Below are 23332 nucleotides of genomic sequence, written 5' to 3'. Positions count from 1 at the left end.
GAACTGGGGTTGCTTTTCCTTATGGGTTGTCATTTTCCCTATTAAGCTGTCTTCTGGCTCGCCGTGCAGCAGCTGCCGAGGCTGACCGCATCCCTCCAGACCCCGATGCGGCTCCACCTTGAGCATTAGGCAGAGATGCCCCTTCCAGCGCTGCCAGACCCAAAGCTGCACTGGAACCTGATGCTCGCGGGTGGAGCGACGTGTTCAAGACAACTGGCCCCAAACCAGGCCTGTCCGTAATATCTTGTAACAGCTTTTATCTTCTCCTGAAGCCAGCTGTATATGATACACTAAGTCAGTGTTTTGGCTGTCTACACCAAATAGGTTGTTTGCCAGACATGGTGAAAGCGCAGTAAAAGCCCGTGCTGGCAGGAGGCAGGACCGAGACACCGTTCTGGTGCCGAGTGCTCCTCCTGCTGTCTGCACGGCTTGTGTTGCGCAATCCTGATCTCTATCATTACTCGGTGAGGTTCTTGTGCTGAGTTTCATAAGCAGCTGTTTAAATACCACCAACTATTTTGTGCGCGTTCATTTTTAATTAGCTCATTTTGAATGTGCGTGCTTCACCATGGCCTTGCAGAGATGTTGGCTTTGACAAACACTTGTAGAAAATGCACATTTTTAAGGAAACATGCATTTGCAAAAAGACGGCTTAAACCCTGTTGGCATAACGCACGAAGAGTCCCGATCCGAGCCACGCGGGGAGCAGGCGAGCGGGGCCTGGCCGCCGTGTGCGGACCCCCGGACCCGCGCTGTGCAGACCCGTGCTGTGCGGACCCCCGGACCTGCAGACCCGTGCTGTGCGGACCCCCGGACCCGCAGACCCGTGCTGTGCGGACCCCCGGACCCGCACTGTGCAGACCCGTGCTGTGCAGACCCCCGGACCTGCAGACCCGCGCTGTGCGGACCCGCGGACCCGCACTGTGCAGACCCGCGCTGTGCGGACCCCCGGACCTGCAGACCCGCGCTGTGCGGACCCCTGGACCCGCAGACCCGCGCTGTGCGGACCCCCGGACCCGCAGACCCGCGCTGTGCGGACCCCTGGACCCGCAGACCCGTGCTGTGCGGACCCCCGGACCCGCAGACCCGCGCTGTGCGGACCCCCGGACCCGCAGACCCGCGCTGTGCGGACCCCTGGACCCGCAGACCCGCGCTGTGCGGACCCCTGGACCCGCGGACCCCTGGACCCCCCGTGTGCGCTGCGCGCTGTGCGGCTGCGAGGGCAGGAAACTAATGCAGGTGTGCAAATAACTCCTGAGTGTTGGATATTCCAACAGCTTCGCTGACTTCAGCCCTTCCATAGAACTTTAAGTGCCTAAGTAAGGACTGTGCTTGAAATAACTTTGTGGAATTCGGGTCTCGTTGAAATTACCGAATAACCTCTGGTTAACTTCAGTTGCAACTAGGTTTAGTTTCTACACTTGAGAATTGTAGCCTCAGAAGTAGCGTTAACAGTGTCTTGGCACGTAGTTCCACAGTCTGTCTGTAGATATTGCAGACAAAATTTCTGATAAATCTATTTCCCAACGTGGCGTTTACTTTTACTTGGATAGCATGAGACATATCTGTGTCTGTACTGTTTCTGCGAGCTCCTTATCTCATCAGTAGCATGTGTTTCATATCCTTATCTTATTAAATGTATACTTCCGCCGTGTGAGAAGTAGAATGCTGGTTTGTTTATGGAGGTTACTATCTTATTCCCTTTATGACTTGATGGCTACATATGTGTGATAAACTGCTGCAGCCATTTGTCTCACTTCCTGCACACGCAGATGAGATCAGCGGTGTTAGAAGGGTCCGCCCGTCCTCTGAGCAGACAACACAGGTCTTGGGAACAGGATGAGAGGCCTGGCTACCTGAAAATGCACCGATTTGCTAAAAAGTAGGACTTAACATGGTTAGAAAGTAGTTGCAATGAATGTAAGATCAGTATATACAGTTTGTTATTAATGGCTAAAAAGGTGCCACTGTTTATAACATTGAGCACGTCATATTGTTGTCCCCAAATCAGGGCTCTTTACAATGTACACAGACGCAAACTGCAGCTGAACTTGGTTTTGTAGAGAGCACAGGAAAGGACAGAACTGGGAATATGTGGTAGCTTGAAAAAACAAACAAAAAGCTTCTTCCAGTAAACGATGTAGTTTATTTATAGAGCATCTGTGCAGTTGTTGCTGTTCTGGAATGGAAGGGCTAAAATGTGGGAGTGAATAAAGGAATAAACTTGAAAGCATATGGCAAATGGAGAGCCAGCGGACCGGCCCGCGTGAGCACCCATCAGAGCAGACGTGCAGGGGATGAGATGGCTTTGTTTGCTTTTATTTGTTCTTGGAGGATTTTTTTTTGGTAAAAACAGTAACATGTGCTTGGCAACAGCAGCAGCTGATTTTTATTCTGAGCTTCTGTAGGATATCAAAGTCTTTGCAGCCAGTCAAATCCCTGGCAGCTCGTCAAATTCTGTTGATTTTACATCTTCCTTGTTGAGCGCTGGAAACCAGCGTCTCTGATAACTCAGACTGCGGCCCAGGGATGGAAAGAGATGTGCAAAACACCAGAAGGCTGCAGAGATACTTGGGTCATCCAGAGTCAGCTCGACGCTGTCTGCAGCCTTCTTTCCTTCTGCTTGGTGACGGAGCCTGAGAACAAGTTCCTCGCCACTCAGGCGCTGCTGCAGGAAGCACAGGGCACTTGAGCTCCCTGGGCCCCGCTGCACCCTCTGCCTGCACCCACATCTGCTCCTGCCCGACTGCTTCTCCCACATTGTATTGCTGATTTTTGGAACTGGCTTTGCGGTTGCTGGTGGTGATCCTCCCAGCCTTCCAGGACTCCTGCGCTGTGTGCTTGATGTTGCTGTCCAGGGCTGTTGCCCAGCACAGCTGCCCCTCTGGGTCCTGTGCGCTCCCACCCTGCGGGCAGCTCGGCCTGGGCTGGGGCTCAGCCCGTGTGTTGTCCAGCACAGCGAGCTCGGTGGCAAGGACAGATATGAATGATTGCGCTGGGTAATCGTCAGCCTAGGAACCGCGGCTCTCTGCAGGTTTTTGTACCCTTGTATACCCTGTAAAGCTCTTTTCGTGGCCTGTTTCAGTCTTGTGCCAGCTCAGTGCAGTTCTGTGAAACCCCGGAGCAGATGGTCCCCGCTCAGGAGGCCGTTCCCGTGCCAGAAATCCTCGGGGCGTGCACAGGCAGGTTCCCTCTCTCAGTGCAATGGGCACAGAAGCTCAGTGAAGACCATGCCAGCAGCATTCCTGATCCGCTCTGCGTTTCAGGGATGTTCTTGTGCTCTTGGGCTGGGGACCAAATTATCAGACTTGGAAAAGCACCTTCAGCAGCGTCTTATCTGTGCAGAGCTTAAGTCAGGACCACTTCCTACAAGGAGCGTGGTCCAAGCCCCTGGGTGAAGGAACCTGGCCACCTTTGAGGCTGCCATGGAGGATCTGGTGTCTTTAGGAGGATGAATTTCTACGTGAAGCTCAGCAAGTTATTGCTATGAAGCATGTAATACTGCTGGTGGGGAATTCGTGAGTGCACTTGAGTTCGCGGGTGTGCGGGCGTGCTCGGTGACCAGAGACAAACTTGGATTGTAACTAATGGGGCTTATCCACCTGCTGATCTGTCACACGCTGGTGACAAATCTCTCTGTAGACAGGCAACATTTCTTAGCTGGGCTGGCAAATCCATCCTATTTTAGGACCTCTGATAAATTAGCATTTTTCCATGCCAAAAATCAATTTTGGAAGCAGGGTTCTTGTTATGAATCTAAAACTCCTTGAGCTGGAGCCAAAGTTAAATGATAAAAGTGAATTTAATATGAATTTCCTACACTAGTGTGCCTGTAGGCTGGCAACGTGAGCAAGAGTTTCTGAACAAGATTTATGAACAGGGGAGTAATAATTCCAAAATAAGTATCAATCTCATTTTGCCAGGATGCCAAGTGTAGAAGAGGGACTGTGATTGTCTTTTTCTTCTGGACAAGAGAAAAAACGGCAGATAGGTCCTCTTCAGGTGCAGCGATACGCTGTCTTTGAAGACAGGTACTCAGAAAGGGAAAGTAAAAAGGGACTATAATAAAAGTGTTGTGGCCTGTAAGAGCAATGGCAGGACAAATGATTTAAAAAATAGAAAAATAATAATATATAATAGAAACATAAAGGATTTCAAAAGGAGTTCTCCCTCTAAGCAGGAATTTTAGAGAGCCAGCAGTATAATGGTAGGTGTCGATCCCAAGCATTGAACTCCTGCTGGTTTTCTTTTCACATGTTCTTAAATAGCCTCATTTTACGAGAACCGTCGCCGTGTTTGGATTCACCTGGACCGGCTGAGTTGAGTGGCCGAGGAGCTGGGTCGTGTGCGTGCTGGGAGGTGCCGGGCGGTGCTGGGCGGGAGGTCCCGGCTGCCGATGGCTGGCCCCGGGCTCCGCGCACCGTCCGTGACCCAGCAGCTCAGACGCTGTTGAGTGGTTGGTGCACGTGTTATCCCAGATGCGTGGGAGCTCCTGAGGGTTTTTGGGATGTCCCATGGAAGAGTAAGCAGAAGTACAAACATAAATAAACTACGTACTTCAGCTCTACAAGTACTGAAGTCCATGAACTTCCTTACAACACGTTTTTCTTTAGAAGTTCCCTCTTCTGAAAGTCTGCTTCTTCTTAGATGATCTCTGCTTTTAATTGGGATGGAGAGTCCCATAAATTTTGGCTCATCTCCGCAGCCATAAGCACGAAGGGCTCTCTCTGGCTGCCTGAACCAGGGGCCTTGGCAGAGGCTGCTCCGGCAGCTCCCGGCGCAGCCGTCCAGCTGCGATGTCCCTTTGTCCCCACCGTGTCCCTTTGTCCCCGGTGGAGTGGGATGAGATGATGCCGATTTCCATAAAGCCCCCAGCTGACACCACGAGCCCTTGCGAGCCCCTTGAGGGACGGGACATAGGACTTGTGTGTGATTTTTGCCCGTGTTTTGGGTCTCCCCGGCACTGCGCTCAGCTCGGCTCGGCGGGGGAACAGATCTCTAATCTGACTAGAAAGCTGCTGTTGTTACACAGACACTTCCCCTGGAATTCCCAGCGCTCCTTGGCTTTTGGGGTGGGATAACTTCGCTGTCACTGGCCGTGCCTGCCAGAATGAAGCGTTGTCCTTAATCCATCTTGAATTCTCCAGCCTGGAGAGGCTTACATCCTGCTGAAGAGGAAAGGCGAAGGATTTTGAGACTGTCTGGACCTTTCTGGTTGAGGCTGGCTGAGGCAGTTGTGTCACTTATGTGCTGTAGCTTTCTTTTTGTAATAGGGCAAGATATTTGTTTGCCTGTCTCAGGTATTTTCACGTTGGGCCTCTCCTTACAATCCACTGCTGTGTTTGAACTGTCCTTCCTTCCCTCTACCAAACCCAGCAAAAAGATGTTCAAAACAGATGGTCTGCAGTGCTCGCTTTGCTGGGGAGGAGCATTCGATGAACCCTGTCCAGCCCTGTGAGATGCTCCTTGCACAGGGTCACTTTGTCACGCTGCCATAGTGTTTCAGTGCCATGGTTCTTGTGGTCACCTCCAGCCCCTGTCACCATGACTTGCGGGTAACGTTTCAGAAAGATGTCCTTTCTCCTTGTAGCAAATAAATACATGAAAAGGTAAGACTCCTCCCTACCTGATGCAAAGTGATCAAGTGCCCTTCTGGCAAGCCAGGGAATGCAGGGCAAGGGCGGAAGTGTAGATGTTGTGCATGGCTTGTGTGTGAGATACGGGCTGCTCGGGGTGGGAGGAAGCTCCCCCACCGTTCGGCAACACCATTTGGCAACTGGTAAGGCCAAGATCCTCTGCTTTTCCTTGGCTCTTGGTTCTAGTAAATGGCTTCAGGGAGGAGTGGTATAACTCGGAAATTCAGGTATTGCCATGCCCAAAAGTTGGTTGTTGTAAGTCTTGTTTCAAAGCCCGTTGATCAATGAGACTAATCTCATGGAGAAATGTTGAACTTCCCGTCCAGAATACCCAGCGTTTCGGCTTTTCAAGTGATCGTAGCTGTTCCCTCATTTTTCAGCTCTTCCCAGGTCAGGAACTCAAAGGCACTGAGGTTGAGCGGAACACCTGTTCATCTCTGCGCTCTGCTTTGGGTTTGTGGGACTTGTCTTTCTGCAGCACCTTCGGTTTCATTACTTTTTTTAAAGTTTGGTTTATGAAGCTGCTCTTGGAGCAGATAAAACCACCAGAGCTCATTTTAATTAGCCCCCCGGTCCATCCGGTGCGTGTGCACTGGCATCTTTGCTGTGCAATGTACCTCCAGTAAAAGGGATCAGTCTGCCATAGAGTCTTGTAACCTCGGGGTCAGTTTTGAGCTCAGAACTGCTTTTGATTATGTGTCTCAAAAAATAATGAAATAAATCCAGCAAGCACTAGTGGTCCTTACGTGATGCTGCTGAGTTAAACACTCGAGTGGTATCACATCTGGATTTTAATGGAATTAACTGCTTTATTTAGAGATTCTTTGGAGATGCGTTACTGTGTTACTGGTTGTGAATATTCAGTTTTGCAACGAGAATGATGGAAAGCTGGCGTACAGTTACACCACTGTGGACACGTCTGCAGTGGTTTCTGCAGGAGTGTAGCCCGATTCGTACCTTTACTGTCTGCATTTCATCTCTGTGCTATATGATGGATAAGGCTTTGTGTGCTCGAACACTTGCGGCCTAGATCCGTAGTATCCTAAGGAATTTTCTTGCCTGATTAATTCACCATGTGTTCTCCATAAGCCTGGTGACGTTGGCAGCCCTTGAGAATCCTGTCGGGACTGTGTGGACGTTGGGTGTTTGCAAACCTCAGTTTGGTTTTTTAGGCTGGTACTTCACTATCTGCAAGCACAAGTAAGTTCTGGGTTCGATTCGGGAGCTGTCATGTGTATTGGCAGGTTTTCTGGAGGTGGCCATGCTAGGTGTTGGGATGGCTCGTGCTGCCCTCGAAACGCGCTCATCAGAGCAGGATGGTTTTGGAGATGTGGCAGCAGAGCGCTGCGCAGGAGCGGCGGTGCAGGCTGCACCCTCCCTGCGGGGAAGCCGCTCGACACAGTGCTCTGACCAGCTGGTAACTGTCAAATGAAAACGTAGTTACATTGAGGCAGGTAAAACACACCTGTTTTAGAAGATCGCTGAAGCTCTGTGGTCAACTGCAGTGGTTAACACAGGTCACTGCTCGAGGAGCAGAGGGCTGGGCGTGAAGATGAGGGTAGCCCGGCGAAGTGCCCGAGGCGCCGTGCTGCTGGCAGGCACCGTGCTGCTGGCAGGCACCGTGCTGTGGGCAGGCACCGTGCTGTGGGCAGGCACCGTGCTGTGGGCAGGCACCGTGCCGCAGCGGTGGAGCAGGGCTGCACATCTCCTCTGCGCATCTTTCCCTGAGGACTCGCTGTTCTGAAGAGCCCTAATTTGGTTCGTTTCTACAGAGCCAGGGAAGAGGGTGGGAGAGAGTAATAAATGGTCCCTTGAAAACAAGAGTCGGTCATACCCGCCACATGGCAGCCTAGACACCCGATTTAACTGCGGTTGCCTTCCTGCTGAAGATTCATTTCTAAGAGACTGTGAGAGCGCTCAAACAGGAAACTGCAGCTTCACGAGACAGTTTCGATATCAGTGTGTTATCTGTGGTCATTCCCTTCTGCAGCTTGTGACCAGCTTCTGGTTAGCAGAGAAAGGCGCTTTGAGCTGAGCTGGCATCGGTTCCCAGCTCCTGAACCCGTCGAGTCGTGAGCCCTGCGGTCAGCTCAGCCCCGGCCGCCCTGGGGCTGGCAGGGACAGGAAGGTGCAGACGCATCGAGTGGTTCAGACAGGAATAGCTTGGTTATCTGATGGTCACCCCAGAGGCTGATAAAGTTATGTGAGCTCTTTTCTGAGAAGACATCAAAAAAGCAGAAACTGTTGTCTCTAACCACCTGAAGAGTTTATAACGTCAAGGGAAATTTTGCTTATCTTCAAAGCCTCAGAGCTGTTACCCCCTCGCCCCGCTGCAGACCGCAGCGGCGCCTCAGCCGCTGGGTGCACAGAGCGAAGCTAGCAGGCCATCGCGTGCGAAGCTCTGACGGCTTATTGAGGAAACGGTGGGGCTCAGATCTTCCAAAATTACTTTGCCACTTCAGATTCGGAGGTGAACAGCTTGAAACATACGAGAGGAACCAGTCTCTTCTGGGGGAGCGTGCTCTGTGTGTTTAGAAAACTGGCGCCTGTGAGGCTCTCCAGCCGTGTCAGGAGTGTGGGCTTGCGGAGTGATGAGTCACTCCTCAAAGCACGGCCTGGTTCATGAGCCCGGACTAATCTGATGCCAAAATGATGGTGGCTGTGATGTGGGCTTGCAAATGTTAAAAACCAGAAGGTGGTCGTATCCTTGGGACCACTTAGGGCACTTGCTTTGTTTTTGTCCCATATTTGCTGAGCAAACCTCAGCATTAGAATGGACAAGCATCAGAGATAGGCCTTGCGCAAATGAGGTTTCAAAGGAACGCTTTCACGGCGGCCTTGGGCAGGTTGCTCTGAGCCTGCGTGCCCGAGTTTCTGTAACCGGGCGGCGGGGCAGGGTCTGCAGCCGCTCCTCGCCCCGGCCGGTGGACAAAAGCGAGGGGGCGGGGGGCAGCGCGCCTGGCCCGTACCGCACGTCCTCAGAGCTGCGCGCTGGTTTGCACAGTCCGGTGCGGGATTTGGAGCTGTGACGATCACCAGAATGAAATCCCGCTTGTCCGTCGGTTTTGCTCGGGTTTTGAGATGAAGCCCCCGTGTTTGTGGGCGTGCGTCTGCCCGGGGGGCGCGCGAGGGGCTCCTGTCGGCTCACGTTGCTCGGCTCAGCCCCTCACTGACAACCATAACAATCCGTGCCTTTTTGACTCAGAGCTGTTTCCTTTCCTGGTGCAGATTAGGTCTGGTATGCATAACGTGTTAATTTAACAAAGCAGTGCTTTTGATACAGCTTTAATTTTTTAACAACAGCTCGGAGGCAGTGATGTACAGATTATATAGTGTCAGTTTCCCAATTAAAGTTTTACAGGAAAATACTCCGGTTTTGCTTGAAGCCTGTGTTGAATTCTTCCTTCTGGCACTTGTACAAATGGAAACCGTGCTATTGCAAAGCATCCATTTGAAACCTTGAAATATTTATTGAGGCTTCATTGAATACTGAAACAGGAATCTTCCTGTAGGCCTGCTGATGTCTGTCATGTGCATATATTTTGTAATTAAATGTCTGGAAGCTTGTGTGTGTGTGGTTGTTTTCTTGTGGTTTATTTTTTCTACAGGTTTTGTTGTTGTTATGCTGTTTTTCCTGAGAAATGTATTTAACACATTGCTTTTAAGAGTTCTGTGAAACCTTATCCAGAGCAAGGCCACATCTTTGATGCGAAGCAATGAAGCTCCTACTAATTATTATACAGAATGTCAGACCAGTGGCGTAACGCGCCTGTTCGGAGGGTGAGGATGGGGAGTACCCGAAGGAACCAGAAGAAAACATTTCATTCTTAAAACACCACTCACAAACTGGAAAACTTTATATATTTGATTTGTTTTCTTTCCCTCTCTTTCCTCCTCTTCTTCCCAGTCGTTTGTCTTGGATGTCACCAGGTCATTGACTTTTGCTGTTGGTACCGCCTGGAACCACAGGGACTGATGGCATCCCAGAGTGTGCCGTGCAGGAAAGCCCGGGAGCTGGAGGTCTGATGTCCCAGTACTGAAAACCGGTAGCTTGGTGTGGTGGGGCCCCGTGTCTGGCTGTTGTAGCACGAACACGGATTGTGCAAACCGCGTTTCACAGAGATTTGCTCCACAGAAGTGTATCTGCAGCATCAGTGCAGACTTTGTCTACTGCAATGGGCTTTCTTCCTTCTGACCGGAGCTGCGGTTGGGTTTGTTTGGATGTTGTGGGGGTCTCTGATGCCTCTTTAATTTTGTTGGAGCGGTATTTTTGTGACACCACGGCACCGCGAGAGTTCTAAATGATTCCGTTACTTGAGTAGACTTTGTAATTTGGTTGGAAAAATTGCTTTCCAATGAAACTCAGCCTGAACGTGAACGTGTTCATTAGTCACTGGAGTGGCCTACAGTGGTACAACTTGCGGATTATTTTACAATATGTACTTTTCTGGTTGCTTGCACAAATCTAATACAAAAGTTGCTTTTATAGTAATCTTTAAAGTTGCAGCCTTGACTGCTTATGATTTCAGCATCCTGAGTGCGAACCAGCAGAGGCAACGTGGCTCTGTGTCCAAAGCCGGGAGGCGAAGCAGCAGCTCTGCGCCCAGCTCCGCGCCCGGCTCCGCGCCCAGCTCCGCGCCCAGCTCCGCGCCCAGCTCCGCGCCCAGCTCCGCGCTCAGGTCTGCGCCCAGCTCCGCGCTCAGGTCTGCGCCCAGCTCTGCGCTCAGGTCTGCGCCCGGCTCTGCGCCCGGCTCTGTGCCCAGCTCTGCGCCCAGGTCTGCGCCCGGCTCTGCGCCCGGCTCTGCGCCCAGCTCTGCGCCCAGCTCTGCGCCCAGCTCTGCGCTCAGCTCTGCGCCCAGGTCTGCGCCCGGCTCTGCACTCAGCTCTGCGCCCAGCTCTGCGCTCAGCTCTGCGCCCAGCTCTGCGCCCAGCTCTGCGCTCAGCTCTGCGCCCAGCTCTGCGCTCAGCTCTGCGCCCAGCTCTGCACTCAGCTCCGCGCCCAGCTCTGCGCTCAGCTCTGCCCTCAGCTCTGTGCCCGGCTCTGCGCTCAGGTCTGCGCCCAGCTCTGCGCCGTTCCCAGCGCTCCGCGATCTGTGCTCGGTGTGGCTGTGCGGCCAGAGCCCCTCGGGGTGTGTTGACAGGCCGGTTGTGCGGAGGCTTTAGTGGTGTATGGGATCTGCTGGTGGGAGGATGTAATGTTGTTCTGAGTGCAGGAATCCATGGGTTTAAGAAGTTACCCCGACAGTTAAAGATGGCATTTCTTCCACTTGTGTCGAGGGTTGGCATCTGCCGCAAGTGTCTTCATCTTCACTATTATTTCCCCCCTGTTATGTTTGTATATTTTGCACACAGGGAATTTCAGGACGGTCCCAAGCGCAGTGCTGGTTTTCTCCTCTCGGCTGTCCCGGTGTGTAAGGCCGCCTCTGCCGGAGAAGTTCCTGCAGCAGCCCGGCACAGCCCGGCGCGTCGTGTTACAGACGGCCCCTTGTTAACTCTGCATTTCTCCAGTTGCTTTGTTTTTCCAGGTTTGAGTTAGACGGCTTGATGTTACTTCAGAGCCATCCTTTTGATGGCTGGAGACGATAATAGCCTGTGTCATCTGCCCTTTAGATGGAGGGGTTATGGCTCGTCCTTTATTCCTCGGCTCTCCCCACAGAACCCGTCCCACAATGCACCCGCGCGCTCGCAGGTGTTCCCGCCGCTCTGCCCTCTCACATGCACCGCAAATTAGTAACAGAAGCTAATGGCCCAGCATGCGGCCATCAAAGGGCTGACAATTCCAGCCTTTCCAAAGGGCCCTTTATGTCAAAGCCCCCCACGAGACCTGTCGGGCTGAAAAGCCCATTTGTCTGTCCCCGTGTGCGGGCCTGCTGCAGCGCCGCGGCCCCACGCTGCGCCCCGGCTGTTGCTGCTGGCAACAGATAAAAATCACTGCTCGCCACAGCGGGGCCCGCGGCACATCAATCATCCGGCCCAGATAAAGGCCTCGGGCCCCGGCCCCATCCTTCGGTTGTTTCTAAATAATTTCCAGTGGCTGAGCATGCTATGGTGTAGGCCGGGTAATTCAGTCCAGAAAACTTCATTTCACTAAAAATGCTTTGATTCTTTTTTTTTTTTTAAAGGCTGTTTTTGTTCAAATAGATGTTTGTTTCAAAGGGGGAATTTAGCTGATGAAAGGCATGCCGTGAAAGTTCAGAGCGACAGTAATACATAAAACTGTGGGTAAATGTAAAGTGCAACCAAACGGGCAGAAGCAGAATTAGCGTTTACCAGGAGCAGCAGAGCAACTTCAGCTTTAGAAGCAGCAGCGCTCAGCTTCAGCATTGTTCAGCTTCCTGAATTTATATATGTTTAAATAGAGATTAATCTTTATATATGGATAACATCGTTTCCACCACACCTTTATTGGAGAGATTTATAGCTGGGTATCAAATTACACTTTTAATACAGCCTAGTTGATTTTTTGGTAGCAGCAAATCATATTTGTAACTCTGAATAACTAAACAAATTTGACAGTAGCAAATTTTCTCGTTGACACGGCTAATTCTTCATCCTGTCCCAATGTTCTGCTGTGAAGCCATAGGAAATTGTGATGCTTAGAGCCTGACAGTCACAGGTTTTGTTGCTGCCACTTAGCATTGCGGTTGAAATGAGGGACATCACAGGCGCGGCAGCAGGGATATCTCTGTAGATAAGCCCCGGTTTACAACCCTGCTGCCTTGTGCTGTGAGGATAGGGTGGGTAGGGTATAGTGGAGAAGTGAAGGTAAAATCAAGCGTTAGGTCGCAAATAAAACCTCTGTGGAAACCCTAGAAAAGAAATCTCAGTCAGCCTGCCTTCTGCACAGGCATCTTGCATACTGATTGCACGGACCTTTGTATTATTGTAGGTAGTAATTACTGCTAATTCTCAGTGAGAATTGGACACCTGACTGTCCGCCGCTGCCTTTAACCCCGCAGCACACAGCCGCGCTTCGCGGCACCTGGATCCTGCTGCGATGTGCAGGGTCGGGCTGGATCCCGCACGCGTGCGCTGCGGCTGCTCGGGTGGTGGATGAAGAATCTTGCAGAACTCTGCAGCGCGGGCAGCATTTCCTGGTTGGATGTGACCGTGGGCCTCGACAGCAGCTGGCAAGGCTGGCACAACAGCGACTGCGCTCCCGGTCTGCTGGAATCACAACACGGAAGCTGGTTTGCTTCGCCCTCCTGCTGCTCGCAGGGCTATGGTTGCACTAACAGGGACAGTTAAAAAGTCAAATTCTCCCCTGGCTGGTAGTCTAAGCATGACTTGTTGCCTGTGGAACCTGCTGTGTATTTCATACTTCACTGGATGAGTCTGATATGAAGAATTTGAGAAACTTCCCTTAGAAACAGGAGAGACTGGAGCCTGAGAAAATACACTTGTGCTATATATCCTCCAGTATATTCTCTGAAAACAGAACAGTTTTTAAGACTGATCCTGGTGGATTTTGAAATAGGTAACGGTAGAATATTTTTCAGCCAAGAAGGTCACTGTAAGCACTGGCGTTGGATCTGGATGATGCGCCACCACCCTGCTGACCCTTCTGCTTTGGTTTGGCTTTTTTGACTCCTATATATTGGTGCCTAAGACATAGTGCAGGGAATGACAGACAAGGGTAGGCTTAAATAACCCTGAGGGTGCTTATCTTCCTTGGCATTAACTTCATATCCACATTCATTATGTGAACGAGCCAGGGAAACTGTTTCTGTGACAAATCGGAGTGCAGGGTAGGTTGAACAGACTCAGTTCAATTTTAGGTAATGGTGTACAATCATCTACATGGTGACGTGCAGTGCATGGTGCAGACCCTCATTTAGAGAAGTTTGAATGCATAAAGCCCTATAAGAAACACCGTGATAACTCAGTTTCTTATAGTTGGGAAGAGCTGCAGTGCATACAATTAGCTCCTCCATTCCACCCCTACTTTTAGAACACCAGCAGAGCTTCCCTCCGTCTCTAGTGCTACCTTGTCACGGTTGAGCTTCCAACGTAGCCGCAGTTGTGAGGAGGATGGGGAGCACATGGGAGACCCGCGGGCGGGAGCTCGACAGGCGCATCGCCCAGCGTGGTTACTCCGCGCAGGCGGGATGGGCTGCTCTCCCATCACGCTGCCTGCGTGAGTCACACGGCGGTTCCGGTTGGACCGTCGCACCGCGGCGCGTGTCATGCGTCGGTTCCGGTTGGACCGTCGCACCGCGGCGCGTGTCACACGTCGGTTCCGGTTGGACCGTCTCACCGCGGCACGTGTCACACGGCGGTTCCGGTTGGACCGTCGCACCGCGGCACGTGTCACGCGTCGGTTCCGGTTGGACCATTGCACCGCCGCGCGTGTCACGCGGCGGTTCCGGTTGGACCCTCGCACCGCCGCGCGTGTCACGCGGCGGTTCCGGTTGGACCGGGAAGATGAGCGGAGTTGTACTCGCTGCGAGCCGCCTGATACTGGGGCAGAGCGTCCTCCAGAGCCTTAGCTCACAGGTCTGGCCCTCGCTGAGCCCTGGCTGGTGTGTGGCTGAAAGGTTGCTGGTGGAAGATGTAACAGCACTTGTTGATAAACGTTCTTCGTGCTAATTGGCCGTTGTGTTTGCAGGCAGATGCCTGACCTGGAGCTTGCCATGTGCTCGTGCAAATTCCTGCAATGGGCTAATTAACTTCTCCATATTCATTTCTATGGCAAAACCCGCAAAAGAGAGTTATGCAAAACAAGTGAAAGACAACATTGAGCTGCAAGGAAGGGAAGACGCAGGTTGCATATAATTTGTGTGTTAAGAAGCAGCCAACACTGGGCGTCTTCTTTCAGTGGGAAGACACAACATTTCCTCTTCAATGGGTAGATGAGAGTCCTATAAACAGTAAGGAATGATTAGAAAGTCAGGGTGCTGCTTCCCCTCCCAAGTTTTAGGTTATATAATTTTATGGAATTGAGGATTTCGATTATTCAGTAGTAATGGTGTTCTGAAAATGTTACTTGCCCTCAGCAAGCTGGTAGCAGTAGTTTTAACCTGGACTTAGCACGGGGTCCTGTTCGTTCCAAGTCCAGCAGATGTTAGTCTGGAAGCAGTTGTTCTGAAGCCACTGGGGTGAGCGGCTGCAGGAGCTGGCTCGGGGGTGCTCCCTGGCTCCGGAGCTCTCCCTGGCTCGGGGGTGCTCCCTGGCTCCGGAGCTCTCCCTGGCTCGGGGGTGCTCCCTGGCTCCGGAGCTCTCCCTGGCTCGGGGGTGCTCCCTGGCTCGGGGGTGCTCCCTGGCCCGGAGCGCTCCGGCCCGGCTGCCCACGGTGTCCCCAGCCCTGGGTCCTGTCTGAGGTCAGCAGCTGGGAACAGGCACGAGGTGTTGAACAAACTGCATTTCCTCTTCAGCTCTAAGCGAACATGTAAGACAAATGCTCTGTGATACTGGAAAAAAAATGTTATCCTTGTGCCTTAATAGGGTGCCGTTCCTTGGGATGGAAGAAATGCTCTTTTTGTAGAACTTACAAGACATAGGAGAATTTCTTGGTTTTCTGTGCAGACTAGGCTGTGATTTTGAACAGCGTTGCGGGTTACAAACAGCTGATGTGTTGACGTGGTCTGTTCCTCGCAGACTGTAGGTGTTGCTCAAAGCGTGCTCCGACACCCACCCCATACTGCCTCTATTTATTTCTCAATCTGGGGTGCTGTTGAAAGGGAGACCAGAGCCCGTCCCCTTCGGGGCTCCCTCTGAAAGCTGTTCTGGACATCAGCAAACCCAGGGAGCTTCATCCTGCTTTTTAAGGCCTGTCTGGCAGGTACGCTGTGGGAATAAATTCAATCACAGTGACCGCTGCTCGGCAGGGGGAGGTTCACTTTAATTTTTTTAGTTAGATACGGATTTGCTGGCAACATTTTCTTCCATTTGTGTTAGACTGATGCCTGACTTGACCTGAAGAGTTCATAGCTGTCGTAACTTCCCGGTGCCCGCTGGCTATCGTGGCTGTGCCTTGCCCTATCGATCGCCTCCTGCTCAGCGCTTCTAATTACACGAGCGGATGAGACGACGTTGTTGTGCTCGGCGTCTCCCCAGCATGGCCGTGCTAACGTTGCGGCCTCTCTTGCCATTTCTTTGAACGCGGTGTTGATCCCACCACCTCGCGTGTTTAAATTATTGCTAAATGGCAGTGTTTTGAAGCCGCAGGAATATTGCGTAAAGAACTCTTCTCATAAAACAGCTCATTAATATGTGTGCTGTTCGGGGTGTGCCAAAAGTCCTGTGGTCTGTCTCGCCTCCTCCGCTCCTCTCCGCCATCAAAATGTCTGCAGGAGAGTGTGGGCAAAATTGATTCCCCTATGGCTGCTTCCAGCTACACAGTTCGGGCTCATCCTTTGATCCCTCCTCATGACTTTATTTCATTATCCCTTAAGTATAAGGAGGAAAGTTAATGACATCATAAAAACTAGAACTCTATAAAAGATGTTTCTGCTGATTTACTGCCAATGTACTAGCAGCATGTCATATAACTGCCCATTAAAGATGGTGAGTTGCTCTCCTGCCTGCAGCTTTCCTTATCACCAGCCCTTTTATTTATGGCCAGATTACAGGGACTGGGTGTGCACAGTAAAACATAAAACTTATTTTTATCATGCATATAATTAACCCTTTAATTATGGAATTAAATTGCATCCATCCTCTTTTTTTATTTAAGAAAGTATTATTAATTATTCCTCTTTGCCTTTGAAGAGCTTGATGTTCTGCTGAGAAAATGCAGTTCATGGTTTCTGGTTGTGCCCCCTGCGTCTTTCCCTTTCCAAGCATGACCTAAACAATTCTCATCAGTGAGGGGGCCGAGAGGGACAATAGAAGCTTCCTTATGTAGATAAACAAAGTCCATTTTGTCCTGTTCAAGGCAGTTGAATTTGGCCTGTGGCAACCCCGACCTTCTTGCTCGCCTGCTTCTCAGAGTTCCAGCTCTTTGTAGGTCCTTCCTCCAGCCCGTGGGGTGCAGAGCCAGCTTGGAAAGCGATGACCTGAGACCACGTTTCCCATCCCAGAACGCACCACCGCTCTCACTGTCACGGCTGGTCTGTCTGGTTGTGCAGTTCAGGCTGTTGCTTTGCGCAGGGTGACGTCTGTCCTGCTGCAGCGCCCTTCCCGCCCGCCGCGGCACCCGCTGTTTCAAAGGCCTCTCATTTGGGGACCAGTGGCTGCTGAATGGCAGACACCCCCCCACGCCTACAGCTCTAGGTACCTCGAGGTCGGTTTCGTGTTCTGAAAGCAAGGCATCTCAGTTATCTGGAGCTGTAGACAGGGTGGGGAAGGCTGGGTGTTCAAAGGGGTTCATTGCTCCTGAGAACCTTGGCCACTGAGGCTGCTTGTTTAAAATCAGTCACGTTCCTTGTGCACCAGGCGTCTCCTGTTGATGCAATCGTAATGGTTTGTTTGCTGGATACTGGCGTTGGATCTCAGTCTTGGGAATGCGCTGTGATCAACTTTATACATTATTAAAAGCTGTTTGTCTTTTTGCCTGTTACCCAGTTAGTTGTTCGGATTTCGTTTTGCTGATCGCAAATTGCTGACAAAGAGCAGGCATTCCTCACGCGAGAGGCAAGAACAAAGCTTTCCGTTCATACCGGCTCTGTTACCCAGGCTTTGTATCAATACCTACATAGTTCTTGAGAATGCGTGAGAACAAATGTTCTGTAATAGCTGCTTTCCTGGGGTTTCCCTCGGCTGTAGCGTGGGTTTGGATGCCGTGTGCAGTGCTGATAGGCTGCCGAAGGGCGATGACGGCGAGGGGCGCGCTGTGCCCGCGGCGCGGTTGTCACTTGTCACAGCCGGGAAGATCTCTCTGATGGTTTCAGTTGTTTGGGGCTGATTTCCTCCCCTCCTTCCGGGAAAGAGAGGGAGATTGATGTATGACTGCATGAGCTCGTTTGCCCTCGTGTGAGTGATGGGGTAGGAGAAGTTCCAAATGAGGAAGTCATAAAGAAAAACAATAAAGGAAGGAAGCGGTGAATTAGAGTCCCAGTGCTTTGTTGTGTGGCTGTGATTTATAAAGAGGTGTTTATTTATTGCTTACAGAAGGAATTCTATCTCTGCATAGAGTAAGATAAATAATAATGTTTAAAAATAAAGTATTATTGTGTCCATACTGGACCCTGGCTGCCTGTGATCAGCTCACATTCATTTTACTCAAGTTACAGTAGGTATCTCTAAGCTGACAACAGCGCGATGCTGAAGGTCTGGGCAATAGCCAGCGGTTTTATTTTTGGTGTATCCCCATTTTAGGAGAAGCAAAGAACAGCAAGTGCTACACTGTTCTCAGGGAAAGGTATTGAGCATGAAATACATTCTTAATTACAAAACTGTTGCAGTTGATCGATGGCTCGGCGTGCTGCAGCACAACGCCACTGCCCCCAGGCAAGCCTTGTGCAGCTGGAACAGGTGGGGGTTCCAAGTGAACAGAGACCTCCGGTCCCTGGGTGGCTGGGCCTGCGATGCAGAACCTCCAGAACAGGCGGGGGAGGCCGTTCGCGTGAGCCCGTCCCTACAGCCTGGCTTTAAGGGCGATGGAGTCTCAGTTTGTCGACTTCATGAGAAAAGCCCTTCTAAACGATGAAGGGTAGATATTCCATGTGTGCGCTGCACCCGGTGTTCCAGGAGCAACCCTCCCCCCTGTCTGAGCTTCCAACGATCTTGTGCTCGTTGAAAGCTTAATTAATTAATGAGTAATCGGTTCTAAGCTTTAGGGTATCAATTTGAAGGAAAAATTGATTTTCAAACCCAAATGTCTTAGACTATTTTTATTCTGAAACTACGGTGCGTGTCCTGGTCCTGTTCAGAAACGCGTCCAACTGCCCTCGAGGCAGCTGCACCCGGCAGGGCGAGCGCTGAACACCCGCGTGCTAGCGAGGAGAGAGCCTGTGGTTCTCATTCCTGAGTGGAAATTGGCCAGGGGTTCAAAATGCACATTTCATTGCTGCCAGACATTTGCCTGACATGAGCATTAATAGGAGGAGAGGAAAAAATTAAAGGTTCAACAATAATTCAAAGTTCTCTGTTTATAATGCGAGAAATCATCAATTAATTCCATACCTGGAATAAAACATGCCCTAAGGCCTACCATCTGCCCACATTTAAACTTGAAGATAATAGATTTGGAAGAGAAGTTGGTAATTATTTGCTAGGTGGTTCTGATTAATTTACAAGGAAAATTGCTAATACCGGCAGTGTGTTACCCGGGGGCCAAGCGGAAATCACAACACCGCAGAAAGGGATAACGTGGAAATGATGGCTCGTGCGTTATCTGCTGGGCTGATTGGACACTGATTGTTTTTCTTAGGCCACTAATGGGTGCATATGAGATTAGCGTGTGCGTTGGACAACATGACTATAATTCTCACCTAACAGGCTGTAGAAAACAGCAAGTAAATATACCCCAGTGGCATTCTTAGAAATTAAAAACGCTAAAGGCAAGATTATGAAATGAGGATAGATTTACAGCAGCATGACTGAGACCAGAGCCTGGCTGAAAAGTACCCGTATGGAGTGATGGGCGCAGGAGCCCTGGAAATGGCGCTGTGGGGACCGCGTGTGAGCGGGCTGCTCCGGAACGCGCCCGCGGGCTTGGAGGATGCGCTGGGGGAGCCATCGTGGCGGCTCACAGTAAATTCACGTCGAAACAGACTTTACTGGGCTGTCGCCCGGTGGGTATGGACAAAGGTCGTTTGTCCGGAACTCTAAGTATTTCGTTTTGGCTGCTGTTTTCTGGCGCTGGAGAGCACTGTGGCCTGTGTGCACCGCGGCAGCTGTGCCTGCACCGCTGCACCACTACAGGCCGACCTGTGAAGAGGGTGCGCATGTGTGTTGCCGAGGTGCAGCTGGTGCAGCGAAAGGCGTGTGCCGTACGCGGCCCTGTGACAACCGCAGAGAATGGCGAGAGGAGGCAGAAAGCCCATTTCCACAGCGGCTGGCCAGAGCCACCACCGGCAGCTTCGCTGCGTCTCCGGTTCCCTCCTGCTCCTGCGTGGTTTGCTCAGTGGTAGCAAAAGCCAAGTGGAGGAGGATCCCTAAGGGATTGTAAGTGGGTCTTTACATTTGGTTAAAACTGCCTCACCCATTTAAAACAGCACCAACTGCCCAAACAGGATCTTCCCTGCAACAGAGTTCTCTGTCCGTGCGGATTTACAGGAGCGGGTGTCCCTGCAGCTCCTCCTCCCCCCTCGGCTGTGGTCCCTGTGCCACCCCCGCAATAAAATTTCAGCACAGTTCTCCATGTGAAGGAGATGAAGAAGCCTGACTGGTTCGCAGCAAGGTGTTCTTCGCTGGGGGGCGGCTGTAAGCAGTACTCTTGCCTTTTCTATGATCTTTGTGCTGGCTCGTGCTTAAATGTTGTAGGGATCATTAGCCAAAGATGTTATCGGCTGATGCCTGACAACTCTATCTCACATATTGTTTCAGAGGCTGTAAATTTTCACTTAATGGAAAAAAATGTTGGACATATGCGTAACAGCAGGTTTGAAGCTTTATGCTGATATCAAGCAAGAAGGTGTGAGGTTCACCGTCGTGTGCCAGTTGAACCATTCGCTTTGCTCTCCCGCTCTGGCAAGCGAAGCCGCGCAGGGGCCGCAGGTTCCAGTCCCGCGTCCTTTCCCCGTCCGGGCAGGGCCCCCTCGGGGCCACGGTGCTGCTTTGGAAACGAGCGTCCCCGCTCAACTGCAGCGCTCTGTCAGTAGATAATGATCCGGTAGTACAGCTGCATCATCTCACAATTACCCGTTCCAGCTAAGTAGATTAAATGTTGGGGCTTTTTTTTTAAGTTGTGGTGGGAGCTTCTGTCTTCAGTGTATGGGGTTTGTCTTTGGAAGTAAAATAAAACCGAGAGCTGCAAATTGCCCGTTAGTCATATAACAGGTCTGGTCTGAAGTGCCATTGCGTCCTGTGCCCTGAAATCCTTTGTCAACCAGGACAAGAAAATTAGCCTTCCAAGCTAATTTGGCATTTAAAAATATTTATGAACAGGCAAGTAAGTATGTCCAAATGAATCCTTGAGAAGTGTGTCTCGAACTGCAGAACATTCCCGTCCCGCAGGATGACAGTTACAGCGTCGCCGTTAAAGCTGCGAGCGGGAATTGCAGCTGCTTGTCAAAACAAGCGTTGCTCTCCTTCCGTGGAGTGTAAGATGCTGAACAATAGGGAGCACCTTTCAAAATGGCACCTTCATTATACAGTCAGGTTTCTAATGTAATATTTGCATCCACGTATAGTGTATTATTTCTCCATAACACTTTATAGTAAGTGGATATTAAATTAATGCTACATGCCAATGGAATTCCTGTGGAGTTTTGTACTACCTGAGAGGAGTGCCCAAGGACCCTGCTGGGATTAAAGGAGACGGGCGAAGGGGAGGAGAGGGGTAGCAGTGCCTTGCTGCAGGCGCCGCAGCTGAGCTGAGGACAACAGGGCTGTTTGAGGGCGAAGAAAACCCACAAGCCCCGACCTGAACTCAAACCGAGAGGAAAGAGCATTTGCTGTCTTCTTGAACGTGATGGAACCCCTTGGGCTTTATGGCTGGAGGGGACAGGAGGAAAAGCTTGTGTTGAATTATGAGTGATGGAGGGTCCTGTCTCTGTCCTTCCCCATTGCCCATCCCATTGTGCTGCCTCTGGAAGTACCAATTTTAATCCAAGTGAGGACTCAAGAGCAGCATATTTATGAAAAAAGTAACGGATGTCTTTCTCATGAGCATTATTAACAGCCCGTGGCAGTCAGTAGGTGTTTTTCTGGCGTGCTGCACAGCAGCAGCAGATAGAGCAAGCATGCTGTGCCGTCATCCCTGCGGAGAACACAAGGAGCAGGCAGTTCCCTTCCTTCGTGGCAAAGCGCCTTGGGAGAGGAAACCCGGGCTGGAGCGCAGGGCGGCATCCGCCGCTGGCTCCGGGCGGGCAGCAGACGGTCGAGCAGCCTCTGACCAGCTGGGTCGGTGGTAGGCGCTGATCAGTGGTTGGGCAGGAGGCAGCGAGCGCTGCTTCGCGCCACCAAGACGCATTTCAGTCTGCGGCAGGAGCCGTGTTCTGGGGGGTGCGCAGAGCTGCGTGCTGCAGGGAGCACCCGGGGCTGCCCAGGACGAACAGTTCAGCCCAGGGACATGCAGCCCTATTTGTCTAAAGGGATGGTGATTTCTGTTCCAGGTTTGATTTATTCCCAATCCCCACGCTTTTGTGTAGCCTGAGTGCAAGCTGTGGGAGCAGCCGTGTCGTTGGTTCCCTGTTCCGAGCTGTGACCTTCCAGAAAGAGCCACCGCATTTGTGCGGCACTTGATAATGGTTCTCAAACTCCATCCCAAAATCTCACTTTGGTTTGGAGTCATCGTAAAAATTAGTTTCTTTAGAAATAAATAAACAAAGCTGCCCCTGTTAGGCAGTGCTGCCAGGGGCTGTGAAACAGCTGTGCTGGCGGGACGTTTGTTTCCGCGGGGCTGTGTTCAGGAGGGCACAACGTGCCGTTCCCAGCCTTGGCTGCTGCTTTCCACCATCTCCTAAAAGAGCTGCAGGTGTTTCTAAATCAGTCCACCCTGAACCCTTTATAAAGTCTTTGCAGGGGACTCATCCTTCTCTCTTCTCTTTGATGCTCTCAAATACGTTTTTTTGAACAGCCGCATTCAACCAAGAAATACTACAAATAATTTCAATAGCATAGAGCTCTTTCTTCTTGGTGCCTGAAAGTTAACAATGCCTGCCAATGGTTGCTCATGGCAAATAAATAGCGAAAATAGGAGAGTCTAAAAAGATGTCTCACAAAAGGAAATACAAAGATAAGTAAGTAGAAGGAAACATCACAAGTTAATTATTCTCGGTGCATTATCAGAGAAGATTTGCACATACGTCACATACCGTTACCTTCCTGTGAACCAGAAAGAACAGATTAGTGACCGACGTATCTGGTGGGTCTCGATGGTCCGTTGGGCCGATCGATACCGTCCTGCGCCCCTTTTCTCGAGATCAAACCCGCAGTGCCCTGCGGTGTGGTGGCAGCGGAGCCGGCGTGCGGGCAGGGCCGGGCTCCGAACCAGCCTCCCGGGGACCCAGCCGGGTCTGCCCAGCTCCTGCGTGCAGCAAAGTGGTGCTGGACAAATAGTGTCAGCAGGAAACATAACAAACATTGCTTGAAAGCGTTTGGATCAGCAGGGTTTTTGTTTTTAACCGTGTGGTAGTAAACACAACATATTGTGAAGGAAAAACTACGAGTATTCAATACACACCCCCAGCAGATACTCGCTGTACAGTCTCCTAAAAGGACAGTGTGCTTCTCTTCAGGGTTGCAAGAAAAGTTCCTTCTTTCCGATGTTTTCCTCAGGAGGTGCCTTCATGCTAACGTACGGTATTTGTGTTCTGTGCTGGAGCCCGAGCTGCGTCCGTGGAATTTCCGGAGCCTTCCCCTCGCGTCCAGAGCCCAGGCTGGGGCTGCGGGTGCTGCGGCACCCGGGCCGTCCCTGCGCCTCCCGCGCCCTGCCCGCCGTCCGCAGCGCCAGCCTGGGGAAGGCGCCGTTTGCAGCTCGCAGTGTCTTTTCCATCAAAATGCAGATACTGCGATGCTGGTAGTTGGTGTTCTTGCCCTGTGCCCCCTCTCGTTTTCTGACATTTCCCATGTCCTGGCTTCCATCTTTCCGAAAAATAGGGTGGGCCTGGGAATCTGGGGTGTGCTTTGTGTTCCTTGCTCTGCTGCCA

At 51.3% G+C, this 23332-nt stretch overlaps 1 protein-coding gene across 25 annotated transcripts in view; it reads left to right on the top strand.

The window, feature by feature from the left end:
• FBRSL1 (fibrosin like 1) overlaps window positions 1-23332 on the top strand; it is a 464112-nt gene that overhangs the window by 204609 nt on the left and 236171 nt on the right. The window lies entirely within an intron of this gene.

Source organism: Patagioenas fasciata, chromosome 17 (genome assembly GCF_037038585.1).
Source record: "Patagioenas fasciata isolate bPatFas1 chromosome 17, bPatFas1.hap1, whole genome shotgun sequence".
In the NCBI taxonomy this organism is placed as follows: domain Eukaryota; kingdom Metazoa; phylum Chordata; class Aves; order Columbiformes; family Columbidae; genus Patagioenas; species Patagioenas fasciata.
Note: the sequence above shows the minus strand (reverse complement) of the source record. Positions and strands in the feature narration are given on the sequence as shown.